This window comes from Felis catus, chromosome D1 (genome assembly GCF_018350175.1).
Source record: "Felis catus isolate Fca126 chromosome D1, F.catus_Fca126_mat1.0, whole genome shotgun sequence".
Classification (NCBI taxonomy): domain Eukaryota; kingdom Metazoa; phylum Chordata; class Mammalia; order Carnivora; family Felidae; genus Felis; species Felis catus.
The window spans coordinates 71,944,257-71,967,108 of NC_058377.1; the positions used below are offsets into that span (position 1 = coordinate 71,944,257).

At 44.9% G+C, this 22,852-nt stretch overlaps 1 long non-coding RNA gene across 5 annotated transcripts in view; it reads right to left on the bottom strand.

Moving 5' to 3' along the window:
* Positions 1-22,852, bottom strand: part of LOC111556630 — a 259,841-nt gene that overhangs the window by 18,593 nt on the left and 218,396 nt on the right. For 4 of the 5 annotated variants that reach the window (XR_006586419.1, XR_006586420.1, XR_006586418.1 and 1 more), the window contains 2 exons: positions 18,422-18,558; positions 5,985-6,082 (listed from right to left, as the gene is read on the bottom strand). This is a non-coding gene — a long non-coding RNA (uncharacterized LOC111556630). Of the gene's footprint in view, positions 1-3,371; positions 3,536-5,984; positions 6,083-18,421; positions 18,559-22,852 lie in introns of all 5 variants that reach the window. The other variant, XR_006586417.1, reaches the window with a different exon arrangement.

Below are 22,852 nucleotides of genomic sequence, written 5' to 3' on the forward strand. Positions count from 1 at the left end.
AAACCACAACAATTAAACTAATTTGGAATAATTTTTAAAAAATTTTCAAACAATCCAAAAAAAGAAAAGGAGAAACAAAGGCAATAAATCACAGGGAACAAAGAGAAAACAAATAATAACATGGGAGACCTAAATCCACACATTATCAATAAATACACTTAAAGGCCAATGGTCCTAACACACCAATTAAAAGTCAGAGATTCTCAGAATGGATTTTTTGTTTTTATAAAATACTCACTAGGGGCGCCTGGGTGGCGCAGTCGGTTAAGCGTCCGACTTCAGCCAGGTCACGATCTCGCGGTCCGTGAGTTCGAGCCCCGCGTCGGGCTCTGGGCAGATGGCTCAGAGCCTGGAGCCTGCTTCAGATTCTGTGTCTCCCTCTCTCTCTGCCCCTCCCCCGTTCATGCGCTCTCTCTCTCTCTCTCTCTGTCCCAAAAATAAATAAAAGTTGAAAAAAAAAAAAAGACTCACTAAAACTGTCTACAAAGAACTCACTTTATATACAGCCGTATGGGAAGATTAGAAGTGAAATGATGGGAAAAGATATACCATGCAAATACTCATCAAAAAGAAAAGCTGCAGTAGCTGTAAAATATCAGATAAAGTTGATTTCAGTGCAAAGGAAATGATAGGCAATATAGAAGGATATTATGATAAGAGTCAATTCACCAGGAAGATTTAATGATTTTAAATGTGGGTACATCTACCAACAGAGCCTCAAGACATATGAAACAAAAATGGTCCAAACTGAAAATATAGGCAAAGCCACAATTACAGCTAGAAATTTCAAAACTTCTCTTTCAGTAATTGACAGGACATGTAGAGAGGAAACCAGCAGGGGTGTATAAGAACTAAATAAATAGCACCACTGGGTGCCCGGATCTAACGGGCATTTAGAGAACACTCCACCCAACAGCAGAGGCCACATTTTCAAAATCTACAACGATCCGTTACCAAGATAGACCATATCTTGGGTCATACAGCAAACCTTCACAAGTTTGAAAGCATTGAATCGTATAAAGTGTGCCTTTCTATTAAAATGGAATTAAACTTGAAATCAGTACGGAAAAGATAACAAGAAAGTCTCTAAATACTTGGAAATTAAACCACATACTTCTAAATCACCTATGGATCAAATTGGAATTCTCAAGAAAAATGAGAAAATATTTTGAGCTGACTGAAAAATAAAAAATACAACAAATGAAAATTTGTGAGATGCAGCTAAGGCATTGCTTAGAGGAATATTTATAGCTCTAGATGCTTATAGAAGCAAGGAAGAAATATCTCAAATCAATAAGCTAAACTTCCACATGAAGCAGCCAGAAAAAGAGCAAAATAAACCCCAAACAAGCAGAAGAACAAAAAATAAAGAGCAGAAATAAATAAATTTGAAACCAGAAAAAAAGAGAGAATTTCAGTGAAACAAAAACCTTGCTCTTTGAAAGTATTGATAAAGTTAATACACCTCTAGCAATACTAACAAAGGCAGGAAGATAAAAAAAAAAACCCTACAAATTTCTGATAGCAGTGAATGGGAGGATATCATGACAAACCCCACAGACATGGCAAGGCTAGTATTTGTAAAACAACCCTACACATATAAATTTGACACATTAGGTGAAATGGGCCAATTCTTTGAAAACCATAAACTCACCACAAATGAAATCCATCATATAAATAGTTTTATTATAACTATTAGAAAGCTTGAGTTGGAAAAAGAAATCTTCAGTTACACATGATTTTATTGGCAAATCCAGCAAATATTTAAAGAAGAAATAGCACCCATTCTACATGCTGTCTTCCAGAAAGTAGAACAGAAGGGGAGACTTTCAATTCATTTATGAGGCCCACATTACCCTGGCACCAAAACCAGACAAAGACATTACAAGAAGAGAAATTTGAAACCAATAGCCCTCATGAACATAGACACACAGATCTTCAACATATAATTAGCAAATTAAATCTCAAATAGTAAAGCCATGATCAATGGAGCTCATCCTGGTAGTGTAGGACCAGTTTGATATTCAAAAATCAATCAACATAAGCACCTTATTAATATTCTGAAGAAGAAAGATTATATGGTTTTATCAATCTGACAAAAATTTTCAATCATGATTTAAAAAATAACTCCAGCGGGGGGAAAAAAAAAAAAGAAACAATCTCTCAGCAAACTGAAAATAGATGGAAACTCTCTCAACCTAATAAAAGGAATTTACAGAAACAAAACAAAACAAAACAAAACAAAAACAAAAAAACCCTGCAGTTACCATCATGCTTAATGGTGAAAGACTGAATATTTTCCCCCTAAGATCAGGAACAAAGGAAGGATGTCTGCTCTCATAACCCTTTGTCCAACACGTTGGAAGTCCTAGCCAGTGAAATAAGGCAATAAAAGTAAATAAGAGGCATAGACTTTGGAAAAGAAAAAGATAAAGCTGTCTTTATTCACAGCTGACATTATCGTCTATGTTAAAAATCCATGAGAATACACCAGAAAAGATCTCCTAGTACCCTAGAATGAATGAATGAGTTGGCAAAGTGACAGTATACAAGGTCCTTTCTGGAGCCTGACCTTGGAGTGGGGTTCCCACTGGGGGACACTCCAGTCCCTCCTTTCTCCTTGATCCATTTCCTCCCCACCCCTCCTGGTATGTCAAGTCCCCTCCACTGGAATGGAGAGCGAGGGAAGGCAGTATAACATTTAAGGTGGCTGCTTTCAGGAAGGATGCTTCTGAAAGGGCATGGTGTTTTTGAAGGAGCAAAGGAAGATGCTGATGGAAAAAATAACAGCCCCGAGTCTCTGTGGGTCTGGTTTTGATCCTGACTTTGTCAGGCACTTGCAGTGCCAGCAAAGAGAAAGCAGTGGATGGAATCAGAGATCATCTGTCTTTACCCATCTTTGGACTTCAGCTGTCCCTCTCTAAATAGGGTGGTAAAATCGTGTGAATAAGTGGTTTCCCAGAGTGTATCCGACTCTGTAATTCATGGGCTTGGTAAGAGCTAAGGCAGGAGTGGGGCTGCTGGTGCACTGGCTGGGACACAGGCTTTCCCCGCTCTTGCACACACACTCTCTTCTCTCCTGCATTGAAATGGATCCTTCCACATCTCACCAATGAGAGCGGTACATCTGCCATCCCCACCACATCCACCATCTCCCAGCCTCGGTGGAAGCTCTCATCCAGCACTGCAGGGATTGTTCTGAGTCAATAATGACAGTTATCACAATAAACACATGATAGCTGTACTTGCCCTGTGCCAGGGACCACACTAAGCTCTTTAGCATTCTATGGACTCCTCACAACAAGGCATGATAGTCACTGTAAGCATCCTATTTTACAGAGTAAAAAATGAGGTCCAAAGAGGTTACTTACCATTTTACCCCAGTTCACTCGTTGGAAAATGGAGAAGCCCAGTTTAGAATCCAGTCAATCTGACTCCAGAGCCTGCGCTTTCCACGACCATAAAAGCTGGCTTCCTATCTCAACCTTAATTGCTCTTTTTTGTCCAGAGAAGTAGAACATTTTATTGTTCATTTCTTAGGCCAAGAAGAAGAATAGTCCTTTAGTGCCTACTATGTGCCACCGTGCAAAATATTTCACATCCAAGCATAGCAATGGACATCCCAATTAGGACTTCCTCTCCACTTTAGTGATGAGCAAACTGACGTTCAAGGAAGCTCAGAAACTTGCATAGAGTTACACAGCTCATTATGGGCAGAGAGAAAATTTCAACCTAGCCCTGACTCTGCCACTACGCCAGCTACTACCCTAACACATTTTGATGCCAGTTGGCTGCAGGGTAATTCAAAGCATATGTAGAAACCTTGCCTGCAGCCTGCAAAACTCATTAGCTTGCATCCATCCTCCCCCATTGTCAATAACTCATTGTCACCTCTGCAACTTTGCTCACACTGGCTTTCCTTCCCCCACCCACAATGTCCTCCCTGCTCCTTTCTGCCTAGTCAATGTCTCTATCCGTAATGGAATTTGAATGCATTGCCTCCTTCACAAAGCCTCCCTTGATTTCTCTGGGGCAGGGACTTCTTCCTATGAGCTCTAAGCTCTCAAAGAGTGCCTCGTTCTCTTACTTTGTGAAATAGCCCATTTGAATTGTTAGTTAGCTTTGTCCTTTCAATTTTTTAATGTAATGCATTGTTCCTAAAGGCACTGAAATTTCCTAAACGATAAAGATGGTGTACGAACCACACTCCATTGCATTTCTATGCATATGGCGTGTGATGACAGTTTCTTCTGAGGGTACTTTCCTGATAACCCTACCTAAAAGAGTGGTTCACATCACTCTTTCTCTCTTGCCCTGCCTCATTTTCACAGCTAGTGTATCTGTAACATAGCCTTGTGTAAGTTTCTTTATCATCAGCTTTCCTTGCTAGAATGTAAGTTCCATGAGGGCAGGCACTCGGTTCTGCTCACTACTGGATTCTGAGAATCTTAAACAGGACGTGGCTCATAACAGCTTGTTCAAAAAATTTTTTTCAAATGGCTGACTTAATGGATCAACAAACAGCAGACCCAAGAGTAGCAGCCAAAGGACCACACACAGCTGCTGTCACTTGGAGTGACCACAGTGGGTGATGGTGGTCGTGGAGATGAGGGGATGAGACTCATCAGAAGCATCAAGACCAGAAACCATATCCAGCATATGTGCTCGATATTTTTTGCTCTCTCTGTCCTTCTTACCCTCTGTACCCTGGGAATATGAGGTTGACAGACGCATTACCTAGATTCCCTTGCCCTTTGGTTTTTGGTTGAATTCAGGTTCATCAGTAGATCAGAATGTAGAAGAAGGGAGAAATTGGGGCACTTACTTCCCCAGCTCCCTTCTTACCATGTTTTTCTACTTAAGATCTGACCCCTATCAGGAGGTCTCTCTTACAGCCATAGCTCTCCCTGGGTCTGATAAACTGCTCCCTCTACTAGGTAACACCTCCCACAGTTGCTAGACTCAGGGCACCTCGTCATCCTTGTTAGTTGCCTTAACCTTGTCTGGTCCTTTGTCAATAGTCCCTTCATTAAACTCTCAATCATCCTTTTCAGGAAGGACCTTGCCAAACACATATCAAAAAACCCTTGGCTGGCAACAAGAATGAGATGCAAGCAGGCAAGGATGTAAAGTCAGAGAGAAAGGGAATCATGGAAGAGCCGAGTCTCTGCCATAAATCCCTATGACAAGGGATCAGACCAGTCCCAGGTAAAAGGCTAATCCCTAAGACAAACTCCTAAAGCAGTAACATGGCCAAGTCTGGCTTCCAAAGAAGATTCTATCCACCATATTTGAGTTCTTTCCCACCCAATTTGGAGAGGACACACTCCCCCAGTGAGAGTAGGAATTAGATGAGAGGATCAGCCTTGAGGCAGTATTCGTCATGCTCTGCTTCCTCCCTAGACCTGAACCCAGCCAAGCCCACCCACGCTACAGAAATACAAAGGCCTCTGTGTGGTTAACATCTAGCACTAGACCATCCCCTGTCTGCTGCCAACCATATTCCCATTTCAGTGTGTCCTGTTCTTGACCCTTGGCTTTTAGTTTCTTTATTTTTCCTTCTTGGCCTTGATCCTGTCTCTTGGACATAGTGACTAAGCATAGTTTCCCTGCTTTGACCTTCGATTCTTTCTAAGGACTTTGGCTCACACTCACCACTGTATTTCCACTCCTGGATGCATTTTCAGGATACAGTGACCTAACAGCTCCTGGATCACTTAACTACTAGCACCTAGGGATGTGTGTGTGTGTGTGTGTGTGTGTGTGTGTGTGTGTGTATTTAAGCATGTGCATGCTCACGTATGAGTGCATGTGTTGGGGTGGGGGAAGTATGCTTTCAAATTGCCTGAATCTGAATCTTGGCTCCCCCAGTTATTAGATGCAAGAGCTAGAATAAGTTACAAATCCTCCCTATTCCTCAGTTTCCTAATCTGTAATCAGCAAATCTATAAAATGGAAAAAAAAAAAAAACTTTGAGTACCTACCTTACAAAGTTGTTGTGTGGTTACCATTTTCAGTAAACATTTCCAGTTGCCACATCGCGACTTGTGGGACATAGAGTCAGATTGTACCTCCTCACTCCCTAGTGGGAAGGGTCATGAGATTAGTCCTAGCCAACAAGTCGTGAGCAGAAGTGATAAGTGTCACTTAATTGCTGATGTAAGATCTTCTGGAACTTTTCTGTCCTCTGCCAATGTTCCAGACATGGGCTGCTTAGCTGCTGGGACCCAGAGTGAGGGTGACGTGGAACAGGGTTCCCACAAACATAAATGGACATGTAGCAAGAGAGAGAAATAAGCTTTGTCATCGTAAACCACGGAAATCTTGGGGTTGTTTGTTACCATGTCATAACCTAGCCTGTCCTGACTGAAACAGTTGTTTTATGAAACTGAGATCATTCATGTAAAAAGCTCTTAGCAGAGTGTCCAGTACATAGAATATACTCACCAATTTTCAGGTATTATCATTTATATGATTGTGTGGATAGGGGTATACATGTGTGTTTCCTTTGTTAAACCAAACAGTTGAGTAATTTCATTCTGAGCACTCGAGAAGTAAAATGGGTGTGGTTCTAAACTACGGGGATAGTGTAAAGGAAGAGTTTCCTTATCTGAGGCATCCTCGAAAAGGTGCTCTGACTTCAGTGTCACAGACAGACTTGTAAATAGGCCCCGAACACTGGAACAGGCCAGTCACATCATAAACTGAACTTCTCCAAAGCAGGCTAACGTTGTAGCACACCCAGACACTGCTCCTCTGGCTATGGATGAGAGACAGGAGAGAGGCTGTGTTGGATGATCCTTTCATACAGTCTGAATGATTGTTGGTCTGTGGGGACCACAGAAGACCTCCAATTAATTATTACTGGAGAAGATGAAATCATAAACAAAATTCCTTGTAATAAATTTTTCAAATGAGAGCGCATGTTTTATTTACAGTACTGGCCCATTTTGGGCTTTAAATCTATGAACAAAAACAAACATGCTTTTTTATCAAACAGACGGGGAAAAAAGTACTCAATAGCCTTTCTTTCTCTCCTTGCCAAGGAGAACATGCACTCAGAGCTACAGAAAGGAAGGCAGACCCAGGCTCTTGTCGGCTAGGAGAATAAATGGACTTATTTTGCTTTGCAGAGGAAGATTTAAGCTATAATGATCCTTCCACATTGAAGGGGGAAAAAGAAGGAAAGAAGAGGGGAAAACAAAAGGTCCTGCTGAGGTTCAGATGTTTATGCTTCCTAAATTCAGCAAGACACCTGGGTAGAAAATAGAACATATGCAAAGTATAAACTTCTATAACTAAAGCTGCTACTATCAGGCATGTTTTTATAGCTAAAAATCAGAAATCTGCTTGATCTGAGCATTCTGCAGAGAAAGGGAAGGAAGTAGGAGATCGATTCTGACTTAATGTCTCATTTGCCCTTTGTCTGCTGGTAGCCTAGTGAGGGCCTTCTGCACCTAGGGGAAGAGGCTCTCATGTAAACTCACACTGACTCTCATAACTTGCGATCTGCTGAGCTCAGAAGTGCTATCGTCAAAACTACTATAAAGATCTATTTCCTGACAAGTATTGTTGATGAATCAGAGAATGCATGTCTATCGGAACAATAGAATGGTACATCAAAACCGAGCTAGGTACCACTTTGGGGAGAAACCCTGAGAGGTTAAGCTATTTGTTTCCAGTATGTGGTATAAGAATAAACCAGGGGCGCCTGGGTGGTTCAGTTGGTTAAGCTTCCAACTCTTGATTTTGGCTCAGGTCATGATCTCATGATCGTGGGATCGAGCCTCACCTCTGGCTCCATGCTAAGGGTGGAACCTGCTCAGGATTCTCACTCTCCTCTTTCCACCCCTCCCCTGCTCATGCACGTGCTCTCTTTCTCTCTCTTTCCCTCAAAATAAATAAATAAACATTAAAAAAAGAATAAACCAGAACATCGTATAGCACCATGTCCCTATATTTATTTCCTGTGGCTGCTGTAACAAATTGCCAATAAAGTTGATGACTTAAAATAACAGATTTTAATTCTCTCACAGATCTAGAGGCCAGAAGTCAATATCAATGGGCCCAAATCAACGTGTTGGCAGAGTTGTGCTTCCTACAGAAACTCTAGGGTACATTATTTCTTGCCTCTCCAAACTTCTCGTGGCCTCCAGCAGTCCTTGGCTTGTGTCCCCATCTTCCAGTCTCTGCCTCTCTACCTTTCTCTTATAAGAGCACATGTGATGGCACTTAGGGCCCAGCTGGCTAAGACCCTTAACTTAATTACATCTGTAAATATTCTTTTTCCTTATCAGGTAGCATTTATAGGTTCCAGAAATTGGGACTTGATATCATTGCAGGCCATTATTGAGCCTGCTGTGGTCTCCAAGGGCCACAAAGTAAGGGTCCAGGAGGCAAAAGTAGAATTGAATCCTCTTACTTCCAGTGACCAACCTGCAGAATTTGTGCTTCCTGTCTCCACACTCTAGGTTCTTCTGGGTCAGAGGATCTGGTTCCAAGGGAAAGAGCATTTCCAACAGGGAGCACAATAAGGGTGCCACTGAAGATACGCCTGTACCTTGTCACTTTGGGCTCCTCATGCTTGTGGATCAGCCAGTAAAGAAAGGAGTTCTTGGGGCACCTGGGTGGCTCAGTCAGTTAAGTGTGACTCTTGATCTCAGTTCAGGGCACGATCTCACAGTTCATGAGTTCAGGACTCCCATCAGGCTCTGTGCTGATGATGCAAAACCTGCTTGGGCTTCTGTCTTTCCTTCTCTCTTCCCTTCCCCTGCTTGTGCTCTCTCTCTCTCTCTCTCTCTCTCTCTCTCTCTCTCTCTCTGTCTCTCTCTCTCTCCCTCTCCCTCTCTCAAAATAAATAAGTAGACTTAAAAAAAAAGTGTTACAAAAAAAAAAAAGAAAGGAGTTCTTTGGAGGGACAAGTATTGCTGCTACAAAATGGGAGCAATGAAGAATGTGGAGGAATGTGGCTACAAACCAGAGGATTCAAAGAGTGTCTTTCAGTTCTCTGTACCCAGGGGAAATGGCAAATGAACAAGTGCACATCCAGTGAGCAAGGCTACTGAAGCGCCACAGCCCTCAAGAGGAAAGTCTACATCACTGCAAAGGACATGTAGCCCTGAGTAGCTGCAGTGCTTATCACAGGAGACGGGAATCTAGAACAGGTGGGAGAGGAGGGAGATGGCAAAAGTCAATTAAAAATGCCGGTGGTGACTGGAGTTTATTTAGGCAAGCCTCCTATATTAAGCGTTTTCAGAGTGTGAAGCTAAAAAACACTTTAAAGGCTCAGGTGACAGAGGAGGTAATGGGAGCCAGAAGTTGATCTGAGCTGTGCCAGGGGTAGACTCTGGAGATGCATTTGGTGCTTGTAGTGGATGCGGGGGGCACCACCTGGATGCCTGCTCCAAGGTCAAAGTTCTCCTTCCCAAGCTGCTAAGAGCATTGCCTGCCATTGGCTTCTGCAGGGACCCTCCCTTGGAGTTGCCATCTACTGGAGGGAAACCCAGTTTATGCCTTCTCTCTGGAGCAGCACACATTCAATAACTGATTGATGTGACACTACCAAGGGCAAGGTGCCCTGACTTGATTCAAAACATTTCTGAAGGGCCATCCTAGCTTCAGAGACCCTTCTGGCACTGGCAGAAGACCCCTGGTGCTTTAGTGATTAGCATTCACTTCTGCTTCTGCCTAATCCCACCTCCCTTACTCTTCTAGAGTTATTGTTGTCCCGAATACTTCCCATTTCCGCCTCCACTCTGTTTCCAGGAATCTCCACCCAAGACCGTGCCCCACATCACACCCTCTGAGACCACCTCAGACTTGAGTCACAGCTTCAGTGGACACTTAGCGCAAACTCAGACTCTCCTCAAGCCACCCAGGTCCCTCCTCAACCATGTGCTGTGCATCTTTTCACTTTCTGCCCCAGGGCCCTTGCCAGCTACACGAGAAGCCTCTTGGCCTTTGCATATGCAGAGCCTGGAAGTGCAGAGGAGCTCATGACCTCACGGGAGCAGACCCTAACTGAGGGTACATGTGAGCCAGAAGGTAAATTCCCCAGCCACCTGTCCTTCAGATGAATCATCCTGAGAGGTGTTCTGGATGCTATTCAGAAGCTTCCAGTGGAGGGTCACCTGGGTGGCTCAGTCAGTTAAGTGTCTGACTTCGGTTCAGGTCATGATCTCATGGTCCATGAGTTCGAGCTCCGTGTCAGTCTCTGTGGTGAGAGCTTGGAGCTTGAAGCCTGCTTCAGATTCTATGTCTCCCTCTATCTCTCTCTTCCCCTCCCCCCACCTTTCAAAAAGAAATAAACATTAAAAAAAAAAAGAGCTTTCGGTGGAATATGGCCCCTAATACCCAAAGAGGCAACCTCAATAACATATTCTATTGACTTTTTCCCCAATCCTTGTTTACCAGAACCATCTCCTTACAACTCTTGAAACTAAGTCCCCATCTTTGCTCTGCTTGGAAAGAAACCAAACATCTAAGTCCCACCATCAGCTAGGTGGTTGTTTCCATCTCCTACAACTTGATCTTTCTCAAAGCGTGGAAATTTGGGAGCTCATAAATTCTCCTTAATGGCTATATGATAAAGGGGGAAATGCCATGTGTTAAAACCTACGTGCTAGGATCTCTGCCAGGGATATAGCAATGAATAAGATAAAACCTTATCCCCGAGGCATCTTGCAGCTCAGTAAGTGTTGAGTGGCTAGAGTAGCAAGTAGGGTTGAGATAAACATTTAAAAGTAAAGTGGGAAGAGACAAAGGAGAGAGCGGTTCCATCTCATTGGATACATCAAAAGGGGCTTCATAGAAGAGGTGGCATTTGAGAAGGGCAGAGTGGGGTGAAGAAGATCTGCCAGGTTGGTGGAACAGGGTGAGCGAAGGCCCAGGAAGAGGGAAAGGCAGGGCTGGGTGGGTCACTTGGAAGAGCCCAAATGTGATGGGGTGTTAGGCATGTGGGATGAAAGCCACTAGAGATTGTGTTGGGGACACTTGGGTGTCAGAAAGGGGAGTCTGCGCTTTGTTCTTCTGTGAGAAGTGACCTGGCATGTGCTGGCATTGACAGACCATTCAGGACACGCTCTTGCCACTTAGCAAGAAGGGGAGAGGTATCTTGATATACAAACCAACTGGATTTTTATTGGTTCCAGGAGAAAGCAGGTGGGGTAACCTGCAGGCAACTAATCAAAAGAGCTAATTAACATTTATTGAACACTTACGATATGCCAAATCCTGATCTTTATTCGCATTATCCAAAGTAATCCTCACAACAATCTAATGAGATTGGTACCGATACTATCTCTACTTTACAGGCAAGAAGACAGGTAGAAACAAGCTCAGTAACTTGCCCCAAGTACAGCTAGTAAGTGGCAAAACTGTTAAAGTGCCTGAGGCAGACTGGCTCCTGTGCCCAGCACTTAACCACTGTGCTGGCAGGGTGGGGTGAGGGTGAGGCAAGACTGGCAGTCAGCAAGAGCTTCTGAGCAAAGCACTAATTCCGTCAGAGTCTTCTGCTCATCATGGGGGGATCATAGCACCATTTTTGGCATTACTACAAAAGTCTCCCTAGTCTTCTGTAGGTTTGAGCTGATCCTTTTGTTTCCAAGCCTGCAAGTAGGGTAGGAATCACCATTCTGGGCTGGGATTCTGTAACTAACCTTGTAGCTATTTGCAGTCATTGATGTCACTGGATTTGAATCTCTGGATAGATCCAGCTACTCCATGGTGTTTACTCATCAATAACAACAATAGCTAATACAAATATCTACACGCGTCGTATCATTAAATTCTCACAACCTTATGAAATAAGTACATTCCTATTTTATCTTCATATTTCAAACGAGGAAATGAAGCTATAAAGAGGCAAGATAACAAAATAAAGTTACTCAGTTGCAGAGAGGTGGAGAAACTGATGGAGCCATTTTATTAAGTCTCCTTGAAAGCAACTTAAAGCTGGTCAGAACTCCACTGGGGTGATCGCGAGATCTCTGGGCTCACATCTCTGGAAGCCTATCCCATCAGGCATCACTCTTACCAGCAAGATTCATAAAGATAGTCTTCTTTACCAAATGCCTCTTATGAGCCAGACCCTTTTTACACATTGTGTCATTTCACCCTTACAATACTCTGTGAAGAAGATAAGGCCATGGCTATCCTCATTTTATAGATGAAGAACCTGAATCTCAGAAAGAATTATTAACTTAAGTTTACACAATTGTCCTCAAAGGGCTCATAGTCTAAACAGGGGTATAAATACATTTAAAGAAATGACTAGGTACAATCCATCATGGCCAGGTCATTCTTAAGTGCTATGAGAGCTCCCAGGAAGGAACAACTGACTCTACATGGTGGCAGCAAGAGATGGTGGGGGGCGGGGAGGGGTAGCAGAATGGTCTAGAAAGGTATCACAAAGTGGCATTTGTGCTGAGTTCAGAGGATAGGAGGCATGTTTTAGGGAGGAAGTGGGGGAAAGGTGTTCCAAGCAGTCCAGGGAACAACTGTCCAGTGAGAGAGTGGTAGGTATAGGCTGGCACATTCTGGAAGGATGAGTGGTCAGCCATGGCAAGAGGATTGGGTACAAATGAGGACAGGTGAGAGAGGAGTGAGGTCAGAATCAGATCACGCAGGTCCCTCTGAGTGATTCCAAGGAGTCTGGATGCGATCTTGGAAATTATGCAAAAAATTTTAAGTTCTGGAGGAATGTGGTAAGATTTACCTATGCATCATCCACAGAATGGAAGTGGAGATACAAAGAGAGTGGAGGGGACAAACAGGAGAAACATTTAAGGGGTCAACTCAGTAAGTCCTCATGATGGTTTGGGATGTATATATAGTGACTATGAGCAAGGGCTTCAAGGATGACCCTCCAGATTCCATATTGGATGATTGGGCAGATGGATGGTGGCATTTACTTAATTAACGAAGAGCAACTTGGGGTGCTTGGGTGTCTCAGCTGGCTAAGTGTCTGACTCTTGATTTTGGCTCAGGTCATGATCTCGTGATTCATAAGTTTGAGCCCCACGTTGGGCTCTGTGCTGATAGTGCAGAGCCTGCTTGGGATTCTCTCTCTCCCCCACCACTCTCTCTTTCTCTGCCCCCCCCCCAACTCATTCTGTCTCTCTCAAAATAATAAATAAATAAAGATTAAAAGAAAGGAACAACAACTTGAAGGAGCGTGGCATAGAGTATCATGGCTTGAGGACCATGCAACTCTAAGGGGAAGATGCCCAGGAGGCCAGTGGACCTGACACGTAGGACAGAGGGATTGAATTAAGCCATTGGGCAAGTGTTCATGTGCTCATGTGTTCATGTGCTGTGTTTAGAGCTGGTTATCCAGAGCAAACAGCTCAGAATCTCACTCAAAGACTGCACAGTCTATAAGGGGAGTGGACCAGGAGGTACCCTACCATGTCATAGGAACCAACGCGTGTCCTAGGTCTAGAGAGGAGCGTGAAAGAAGTAATGGCTAACTGAACTATGTGGTGAGTGATTAAAAGCTTTTTATAGGAAGGGTCTGAGATTTAAGTCTTGAAGAAATAGAAGGTTTTCACAGGCCATCAGTGCAGAAGATGGTATTCCAGGCAAAAGGACAACAGTGTCAAACACATAAAGGTGCAGAAGAACCTACATTTCCATGGCCTGTAATTAGCCCAGTATGTCTGGAGGGTGGGCACATGGGAGGCGGGAAGAGGAGTTAGGATACTGAGGAGATAAGCAGAGGACAGGTGGGAGGGAGCCTGGAATGCCATGTCAAGTGGTTTAGACTATTCTCGGGATAATGGAATCCACCGAAAGAATTTAAACAGAGGAGTGGATGATAGAATTTGGGAGTCAGGGAGTGCAGTTAAAACTACAGGACTGGACATGATCTCTCAGGGGTGGGGACGGGGCAAAAATATTGAAGATGGAAGATTTATTGCACAGGTAGCAAAGACTTTCATGGCCCTGTGCAGGCGGGCCCTTGTACCAATTTAATCTCCATAATAATCCTACGAGGTAAGTTAACTAGAATGGAATGGGGCCATGGGATTTGAACCCAGATCACACAGCTCCAGAGCTGATACATCTTCACCACTCAACCATGCAGCCTCCTTGCAGTGATAACAGCCAACACGTCAGGGCTTAATAGGTGTCAGGCACCTTATGTGCACTACCCACTGTGGTCCTTACAACAACCCCATAAGAAAGGAGAAAATGGAGATACAGAGGGGAACATGCAACTCACTTAACTCGCCCAAGTCGGGACAACTAATAATTAGCCAAGTTTAATTGAAGCTTTCTGGCTTGAAGAACTGTACATGTAATGACTTTGCCCTGCCGACTCTGTAAGTGCTCCATAAATACTAGCTGAATCCATAAATGGGTGGTTGAAAGAGCAACGTTTCTAAGAATTGGCTTCTGCATCCTGAGGTTCGAGCATCACCAGGCCAAGTGCCCAGACGGTGACTTTCCACAGAAGCCAGAGTATAGGGAGTAGCTTGGCTGGCTCCGACCCCAACCTCCCTGCTTCTGCAGCCTGACCCTTCCAGGGTGGGGCGGGCATCAAAGGCTGTGGGGACAGGCTGGGCCAGCCTGCAGCCCCCTCATTGGCCAGGCCCCATCAAAGGCGCCTGTGCCAGGCCCTGCTCCACTCCAAGGCTGGGCAGATCAAAGGGCCCTGCAGAAGTTGGGTTTCTGGACAGCTCCAGTCCTGATCATCAATTGTCACTTTGGCAGTGACAGCAGAGGGTCCAACATGACAGGACTGCCACAGCCAAGGCTCCTGGGGCAGACATCAGAGAGGCAGCTCCAAAGGCCAGGAAGCTGCCTGAGGCCCCTTTGGGCATCGACCCCTGGTGGGAAGAGAGGGAAGAACTGGAGAGGCCCCTAAGGAAAATGTTTGGAGCAGGATCACTAGAGGAAAGTTGCTGCAGGCGAGAAATCTGACCTTGGCATTTCTATTCCTGCCGTGGAACCGTGAATCGGATTACCTCACGCAGCCAAGAGAACTGTTGACATGCCCACACGTGTCCACTCTCATTCATATATACATACATGCAAACACACATACACACACCTAAATATATACACACACCTGAATCACCCACCTGGACGTGCGTGTGTTATAAACACACCTCCACACATGCAGATTCACACACACACCTAAACAAGCAAAAATACTCATACAACATGCTCCCTTCCACTCATCATACTTGCCTGCAAACACACTCACATGTGCACACACACACACACACACACACACACACACACACAGAGCCATACACATACCTAACAATGCAAGCACATAAGCACACATATATACACGCTCACTTATACAGGAGCACACGCTCTTTATAATATATTCTGCCAGCTTCCAGGGCCTGAATCCAATATCTTACTCCCAGAAAGGTGAGAATCATCCTCATAAGTAGGCTTTAAGTGCAGAAATAGCTTATTACACAGATCCCGATGCCAGCCATTCTCCAACTCCTCTGTAGAAAAATCTAGAGGAAATGTCCAAAATTGTAGCAAACAGGATTTATGTCAGCTGTTGGAAAGCCCTCCCTGCCCCTAAGAGCTATTAAAAATATCAGCACGTTAGACTTCTGTTCAATGAGGAATACTTGGTTGCCAGAAATTTGAACCAGTTGAAATATCAATTTTGCCTCAACAAATAGATATGTGTTCTGAATTAATAAATTATATACATATATATGCCTAGATGTGTGAATCAGAGAGATTTATTATAATTTTGGAAGCTGAAAACACTTTAGTTTACAAGGCAACTGATAGCAGATTTGAATTTAGTTAAAGATTTCATAAATGAGTAAATAGAACAGTTTTGGTGCCCAAGCCTGGGATTCGTTCAAATACCCTCTCTTTCATGGTCACAATCACATGACTAAGAAAAGTAGCATGGGGTCCTTTAGCACCAGCCCATGTGTCAGCTCCTCCCAGAAATCCCCCTGACCCTCCCCACACCAGACCAGGAGTGGGCACCTATAGGGACAGTGCGGTTCCTCCCCATGTCTCCCCTCAGGCAGCCCTCCCCAGCTGCCTGGAATATTGGCTGCTGATGGCTCACAGCAGAATCTGTCTCCAGGAATTGCCTTCAGCAGAAGGAAGCCACCTCCCTGGGGACAGCCTGCATCCAATTACATCTTGGAAGGGACTCCGTGCTCTTAATGGATTGGCATGGGGTATACCTGTCTAGCTCCTTTGCCCCAAATGAGACAATAAAGGCTTATCTCAGTTCCAGAACTTTCCATGGGATCCGCTGAGGCCTCTGTTGCAACTGCATCATGGTGCAACATCTTCCCCTCTCCAACATCCTTCCCTCACTCACGGGCATTGCTCCTGAAAGCCCTCCCCAATAAATGTCGTCATGTGCCCTAATCTCAGAGACACAGAATCTTCCAGTGAACTTGATCTATAGCAGCATCTTTCTTCAGTACTCTGATGTTCCTGTGTATTCCTCTTTCCCTCACATACCCAGATATCAGCAAATTGATTAAAAATGTAGCCCAAAACTTTTCATCTCTCATTGCCTCCATGGCTACCACTCTGGTAAAAGCCACCTTCTCTCTCTCCTTTCCCATTTGCAATTTGGATCCGTTTCCAGACTGGTCACCATACTTCTGACCTCCACACAGTAATGAGGGTAATCTGTCAAAATGTAGTTTAATCATATAATTTCTTTACTCAAAAATCTCCAGCGGCTTCCCATCTTACTAAAAAAATAACAAAGATAAAAAATACAAAGTCCTTACCATGCATCCAGGATTTCCACGGCCTGGACCTCCCGCTCTACAAGTTCACCTTTTGCCTCCTCCTCTTTTGTCCATTCCTTTCCAGTCCGACTGCCTTTCCTGCTGCACCTTGAGCACATCAAACCTGGGGCTGCCACAGGATCTTTGCACTTGATGATCCCTCTTCAATAAGGACTCCTGGGACTTTTTCCTTCTCTTCATTTGATTCTCTCCAAAATGCTATCTGTGCCTTTTCTAACTCTCATTTTAAATGTCACTGTCCCACACCTGCCATATTTTGCACCCTTCTCTTACTGACATTTCTTCATCACACTTATCACCACTTAACATATTATTTATGTATTTATAATCTGTGATGTGCCCTCATATTTGCCCCCTTGGCCTCCATGGCAAGCCACTCCCCCTCCCCCCTCCCCCTACTCCTAGAACTTGTTCTTCTGGGACTCCAGTGGAGATCTAGATGTGGGGACCTAGATTCCTCTGAGCAAAGTCAGTATCTCTACCACCTCACCCCTTTAACAATGGATCTTTTCCATAAAAGCTTTCTCGCCACGCTTAGAGCCATCATTTCTTCTTCTGGGCCTGCATCAGGCCCATTCCTGACTATAGAATTGAACATGCAATGGCTTAGGTGGGAGCCAATCTGTGCCCCGCCCCTATTACTGGGGTTCTCTGGGTCCTGGGCTTGGAATGAACCCTAGGCTGAGCCACTTTGGTTTGCAGCAGGCTTTAGTGTCTATTCATCTCCGAAAAAGTGAGGAGGCTAAGTAAATAACAAAAGGAAACCAAATATGGGGCAAGACCTCAGTAACCCAGTACCCTTGATTTGGCTGTGTATGCTGTAGCCCAGCAGAGCCTGGCCTGGCTCCTGGTGACTGATTCCAAACATTCTGAGAAGACTCATGAGGGATGAATTAACAACTGAATGAGACACAGAAGTCGTCCCTCTCCCTCATCCTCCACATCTAACAGTCACCAAAACATCTGGCTTCTGACTCTTGAAATTCTCTCTAAGCCAACCCCTCACTGCTTTCCCCAATGTCACTGTCATAATTCAGAACCTCAAATATCTTGTATGTATTAACAGAATAATAATCGGAAATTTTAACCTCAGCATTTTTTGATCCCATTTGCATTCCTACACATCCCTCAGTCTTCCTCTCATTAAAATTAGAACGCCAATGGGGCACCTGGGTGGCTCAGTCAGTTGGGCATCCGACTTCTGCTCAGGTCATGATCTTACCGTTAGGTTTGTGAGTTTGTGAGTTTGTGAGTTTGTGAGTTTGACCCCCACATCAGGCTCTCTGCTGTCAGCACAGAGCCTGCTTGGGATCCTCTGTTCTCCTCTCTCTTTGCCCTTTCCCCGCTCCTGTGCACATGCATGCACTCTCTCAAAAGAAAGTAAACATTTAAAAAATTACAAACAAAACAAAACTAGAACATCAAGCCTGAACATCCATTGCCTCAAAGTAAGGGAGTTATAGTAGAAACGCATAGAGAAGTAAGTAAGTTAATTATTGGGATAGCAGCCAAACCCAAGCCTAAACAAGAAATTAGAATGCTTTTTGCAAGGATAAGGTTTAACTGAGTTGGGAGAACAGGCAGAGAGTCAGAGAGCAAATGAACCAAGTGGATGTCTGTGTGGGTCTCTGAGAGGGGTCCCCGTGTCCTACCTGCCCAGCTGAGCCCAGGGTGTGGAGGAGGTGATTGCTCTCCCCTTCAGTGCTGGATCTGAGAGCAAGCAGGGCCTGTGCCTCACTTCCCATCTCTAGCCTGACAAGATGGCAGCATCCAGAGTTCGGTGACGCACCTGATGGGAACAGAATGGCTGGTAAAACTGCTTAGGAAATTAGACATAAGGCCTATTCCAGACCCAACGAACCTCCAGAATAGTCTGAATGCCATGGACCAAAAGCACCTGCTGTCTAGATGCAAAGTCTGCACAATGACCTGTGTGAATGAGGCTTGTGCCGGGTAAGAGCCTGGGTGTCCCAGCAGATTCCAGCATGAACAGATGAGAGCCACCGCCACTGTCCCCCCATCCCCATCCTGTCCTCACCCCACAGCTTCAGGCTATAGAAACTCTTCCCCACACAGAACTTAATACAGCCTTGTACAGCAGAAAGAGAGGGAAAAATATCTGAACTAAGACTAAGCTTCTGCCAAGGGTGGATTTGGGTTCAAGTTCATAGAAAATAAAGTTCGGTTTTTTGCACATCTCGTATTGTGGCCTGGGAGATTTTACTGGCTGCCTAACACTACTCAGTAATATCCTATCTGATCTGTCTGTCCCTACTTTCCCGCTCTTCCCTCTACACGAGGACCAGAGGGACACTTAAACATGGATATGACCGTGCCTCTACTGGAAAGAAGCCACGTTTTCAAGTAGGCAGGCCTGGGTTCAAATCTTGACTCTGCTAGATGCCAACTGTCCTTAGGCGTGTTACTCAACCTTTGTGAGCCTCATTTTCCACTCTTATGAAATGGAATAATCCTAGGGCCTACCTGCTCGGATGCCTTTAGGATTCCTGAGATGATCTAGGTCCTGGCACAGGTTAGTTGTTCAGTTAATACTGGCTGGTCCCCAGTGTACTCTGGGGTCTATCACCTCCTTGGCTTTTTACATTGCTTCTCCTCTCCACCTCCCAAAAGAAAAACAAAACCTATCCCAACTACCACTTTATTCCTTGAGACCTCAGCTGGGTCATCTTCTGTGCCTCATCCCCCACCCCCCCTCAGATAGGTTTAATGATTTCTTGGCGGTAGACCCTCATTTCCCCAAGTTCAGCCTCACCATAGCGTCCACTGCACACTATTATTTACTTGCTCACAAGTAAGCCTCCATCCCTGCATTGGTAACCTTGGGCCCCCTTATAGCCCTGGGCTTCTGTTACTCCAGAGAGGGCCCAAGGGGCAAGAGGAAGCCCTTCTGAAAGACAGTGGTGGGAAGAGGGTCAGGGTTCAAGTTGAGGAACAGGTGGGCTTGCAATCTTGCCCATGATTTCTGTAAGAGTCCTTTGTGACCCATGGGCCCAGAGCAGCCTGGCATCCCAGTGGCTGGGACGCAGGGTTTCCGGGTCAACTTTCATCTTTGCACATGGTGTTTGTCCCTTTGATCCTTGAGCACATCAAACAAAGCTCACTAATCAATGGCTTCCTCCTTGCCTTTCAGAGCAGATCATCAAACACAGCCTGCATCTCTCCCTGCTTCCCTCCCACCCACCCTTCTTTCCAGTCGGAGGAATTTGCTCTACAAGGCCCAGAGTGTGGCCCACCTATCACCCCCCTCTCCCCACATAATGCAAGTGTGATTGTTTAATTTCTTTAATTCAAATGAGTGTAGGTACACATCAGTACTCACTCACTGATACATCCTGGTACTTACCTCTCGTTCAGACCCTTGGGCACAGGTGACATGAAACATATACTGTGATTGCCCGGCTTTTGGCCTAGGAAGTACCCAGTAATGAAAGAACCAGGAGAAAGATAAATAGGATCAAGGGAAAAAATGAACCTTTCTGATCCTATTTCCCCCTCTGTGTAACTGTAATATTATTTCCTGTCCCACCTATCTCACAAGGCTGAAGTGAGGATTGAGGAAGTAAATGGATGTCAAAGTTCACTTCTGGATACCTGTTGGGTTTGTCTGGTCTTTCTAGTCCTTACATTTTGCCAAAGACTCAGGTAAGGGTTCTGGACAAGCAAGTGTCCCGAGTCTTCCCAGTTTGCCTGGTCCTGAGGGATATCCTGGGATGTGGGAATATCAGTGTCAAAACAAGGAAAGTCCCAGAAAACCTGGATAGATTGGTCACTCTACAAACAGGTAGCACTCTAGAATGGCTGATGTGGGCTAAATGATGTCCCTCCAAAATTCATATGTTGAAACCCTAACTACCAGTATCTCAGAAAGTGATTATACTTGGAGATAGTCCTTTAAAGAGATGATCAAGGGGCGCCTGGGTGGCGCAGTCGGTTAAGCGTCCGACTTCAGCCAGGTCACGATCTCGCGGTCCGTGAGTTCGAGCCCCGCGTCAGGCTCTGGGCTGATGGCTCAGAGCCTGGAGCCTGTTTCCAATTCTGTGTCTCCCTCTCTCTCTGCCCCTCCCCCGTTCATGCTCTATCTCTCTCTGTCCCCAAAATAAATAAAAAACGTTGAAAAAAAAAATTTAAAGAGATGATCAAGTTAAAATGAGGCCCTCAGGGTGGGCCCTAATCTAATCCGACTGGGGTCCTTATAAGAAGGGAAAATTTGGACACAAAAAGACACTAGTGACACGTGCACACACATGTGAAAAGGCAGCCATCTACAAGCCAAGCAGACAGGCTTGCTCAGAAGAAACCAGTCCTGCCAACATCTTACTCTTGGGTTTAAGTCTCCAGAACTGTGAGAAAATAAACTTTTTTAAAAAATATTTATTTATTTTTGAGAGAGTACAAGCAGGGGAAGGGCACAGAGAGGACAGATGATCTGAAGCAGGCTCTACGCTGACAGCAGTGAGTCTGATATGGGACTTGAACTCACGAACTATGAGAACATGACCAGAGCCCAAGTCAGATGCTCAACCGACTGAGCCGCCCAGGTGTCCAAAGAAAATAAATTTCTGTTGCTTAAGCCACCCAGTCATGGTATTTTGCCAAGGCAGCACAAGTTGACTAATAGAGAAGCTCATATACCATACACTTAAATATCTGAATATTCGACATGAAGAAAACAAACTGGGTGAGTAAAGTGTTTCTATCTTGTCACATACACCTTTGTAAAGACCTGAGAGGCCACATTAGAATTTAGAATTCTCAGAAGTCTATGTCACTCCTGCTTAGGTATAGTAGAGCTCACCTCTGACCCCCTAGGCTGTGACCTCCCCCAGTTCTCCCCACTCCTACTTTATGTGTGGGAACTCCTCTCTGCTTACAACCTCTACAAACAGCCACCTCTTGGCCACCCTTCAGACCTAGAGGTGTTCACACTGAAGGTGGGGTTCCCCCAGGGAGTATAGGCCACTGTAGGCCTTAAAGCAGACTCAGGGGCATTTAAGCTAGAATTATGGAGTCCCAGATGCCCATACCATAGTCTACCAGAAGAGGGTGAGGACTCTAGGCTGACACATCCCCTTAGTTCCTCAAATCCTTCTCTTTAAGGGGACTGGCCTGGGTGGGCCACAGTAGAACCCTCTAAAGTGTGGCTCAGGGTTGGATTCCCTGACGCCCTGGTCTGAAAACAGTACTTTCAGAAAACCAGGTTCCATGCCTGTGGTGTGGCATTCCATCCAAGTCCAGAAATGGGAGAGTGCTCCGATCAGGAGAGAAAGAAGGAGCCAGTCAAGGGGAAGACGGATTTGAACCCATGCTGTCTGGTTCCAGAGTCCATGTTCTTAACTACTGTGCACTGTTGCCTGCCAAGAGCAGTGGTCAGAGGAGACGTCCAGAGTGGGAGCGGTCAGGACAGCCTCGCTCGTAGAAAATGCATGGACGATCAGAGGTGTTCCCTAGAGATGGGCACTCTAGGACACCCCTGAGGGGCACATCTCAAGAATTTGAACTCAGGAGAAAATTCTTGAGACATGTCTCTCAGGGGCGTCCCACAGTGCCCATCTTAAAAGCCCTCACTGATTAGAGCTCTGTCTTCTAATGATTTTTTTTTATTTTTTATTTTTGTTTATTTTAGACAGAGAGAGAGAGAGACAGAGACAGAGAAACAGAGGCAGAGCATGAGTAGGGGAAAGACAGTGAGAGGGAGACACAGAATCCGAACCAGGATCTAGGCTCTGAGCTGTCAGCACAATGCCTGACATGGGGCTGGAATCCACCAACCGCAAGATTATGACCTGAGCCAAAGTCAGACGCTTAACCGACTGAGCTACCCAGGCATCCATCCCTCAGATGACTGATTATAATAAATGTAATAAATGAAATCTCCACAAATGTTAGAGAAATAAAGGTGACCACACATGAAAGAAAGCTTTCTCACGTAAGTCACACTCATGGAACAGTACTGGCTTCAGCTTAAGAATAGTGAACTGAGGCTGGGAGAAGGGACATGGCTAGTCAGAGGTGATGGAGTTGGGGTTTGACTCCAGCATCCAAGTGCATTTTAATTGTGGCAC